Genomic DNA, 2,210 nt, shown 5'->3' with positions numbered 1-2,210 from the left:
ATTCCTCTGTGACCATTATTTTAATAATACACTCCACGAGGGAGATTTTGCACTATATTTGTTCATTTCTATATTGCTGTCGGTGGAAGGTGTAAGAGATAATAACAAAAGGGGACAATTTAAGATAATCACAAGTAGAATTAAAGGGGAGCTCTGAAAAAAAAACATTCTCACACAAAGGATGATTGGCAGGTGACATTTTCTGCCTCGAACCAAAGTCCATCATTTTTTTTTGAAAGGAAATCCCCAGCAAATTTTGTGGGAGGTTCTCAACAATCTCCCACTGTAACTTTTTCAGAGGGTTGGCGGAAACACTGGATAAATGGCATAAATGGTCAATCGCCTACTGGATTAATGCTGGAATATTGGGGAAAACTGTGGTAATTCTATGTCTAGATATTTGTTTAGAACCAATGGTGACCCTTTTGAGGGGTAACGCACGGTTATACTGGCCTAACCAAGCATGTGGAATCCAACCACCAACCTCTTTTTTTTTCATTCCTGGATGTGGGCGTCACTTTCAAGGCCAGGGCTTATTGCCCATCCCTAATTGCCCTTGAAAAGGGGTGGTGAGCCTTGAACAGCTGCTGTTCGTTTGGTGAAAGTACTCCCACAGTACTGTAAGGTAGGGAGATCAGGAATTTTTACCCAGTGACAGTGAAGGAACGGTAATATATTTCTAAGTCAGGATGGTGTGTAACTTGGACGGGAGCTTGGAGATGATGGTGTTCCCATGCACCTGCTGTCCTTGTCCTAATAGGTGGTAGAAGTCGCGGGTTTTCGAGCCCTGGACCGAGGCAGCAGCAAAGATGAACGACACCATGACCGTCCGAACCAGAAAGTTTATGACAAACTGCTTGCTCCAACACAAACAAATGGTTGTCGATATCCTCCACCTCAGCAAAGCCATATACCTGAAGACAGAAATTAGGGAAAAGTTGGCAAAAATATATAAAACGACGCCAGACATCGTGTTTATCATTGGCTTCCGGACGCAATTTGGTGGCAGCAAAACGACAGGATTACGCCAAGAAGAATGAACCTGAGCACAGGCTGGCAAGGCACAGCCTGTTGGAGAGGAAGAAGGTTTCTAGGAAACAGTGAACGGAATGCAAGAACAGAACGAAGAAAGTCTGGGGTACAGCGAAAGCTAACGTTGGTGCTGGCAAGAAATAACATGGGCAAAGACGTGAAGGTTCCTTGAAATGCTAAGTTATCCATGGATCACCACATGTAATTATCTGTCTACATGCTCAAATAAATTCTATAAAAATTTTTTTTAAAAGGAGGTGCTGTTGAAGAAGCCTAGGTGAGTTGCTGCAATGCATCTTGTAGATGGTATAGCCATGCGACACCGGTGGTGAAGGGAATGTATGTTTAAGATGTTGGATGAGGTGTCAATCAAGTGGACTGCTTTGTCTTGGACAGCATTGAACGTATTGAGTGTTTTTGGAGCTGCACTCATCCAGGCAAGTGGAAAAAAGCCATCACACTCCTGACTTGTGCTTTGTAGGAGGTGGAAAAGCTTTGTGTTGTGTTCATACTCTATTTATTTGTTACAGGATTCTAGACAGGCATTAGGACCCTGCGGGAGCTATTCACAGTTGTTGTATTCATTCTGGTTCATGCTGGTTTGGAACACCATTTTGGGTTGTATAAAAGCACAGTTAAGTTAAAATACATTTCTCCTGACTCAATGTCAGTTATTTACACATACACAACACAATATGATAACTCAAATTAACCTTCCTACCCCCGCTCCCCCCTCCCCCCCCACCCCACCTCCATACCCGGGGACCCTCCAATTCCATTTCCCGATAGATTGATAAAAAGTTTTTCGACATACATCACGGTAAGTGGGTTAGACAGCGACAATGTAACACCAGCTTGCCGCCGTCCAATACTTATCCACTGCCTTGGCATCGAAGGCCAACGCACCTTTGGCCAAATTGAAGACACGGAGTCATACGATAAAATGGTAAGCACCCTAGAGAACTATTTTGAGCCAAAGAAAAGTATTGTGATGGAGAGATATCAGTTTCATAAAAGAGGCAAGGGAATGGTGAACTAATCAAACAGTATATCATTTCATTAACTGAACTGGCCGCTACATGTAACTTTGGAGCACTCAAAGAGGACATGATCAGGGATCAAATTATTGAGAAAACAACGATCTCCCACATTTGGAAACGCTTGCTCATTAGACAAAG

At 43.1% G+C, this 2,210-nt stretch overlaps 1 pseudogene; it reads left to right on the top strand.

Moving 5' to 3' along the window:
* Positions 1–809: 809 nt before the first annotated feature.
* LOC139262372 (small ribosomal subunit protein eS24 pseudogene) lies at positions 810–1,176 on the top strand (annotated as a pseudogene).
* The last annotated feature ends 1,034 nt before the right edge of the window (positions 1,177–2,210 follow it).

Source organism: Pristiophorus japonicus, chromosome 4, assembly GCF_044704955.1.
Source record: "Pristiophorus japonicus isolate sPriJap1 chromosome 4, sPriJap1.hap1, whole genome shotgun sequence".
Taxonomy (NCBI): domain Eukaryota; kingdom Metazoa; phylum Chordata; class Chondrichthyes; family Pristiophoridae; genus Pristiophorus; species Pristiophorus japonicus.
The sequence above is the reverse complement of the archived record's forward strand: the minus strand, read 5'-3'. Positions and strand labels throughout refer to the sequence as shown.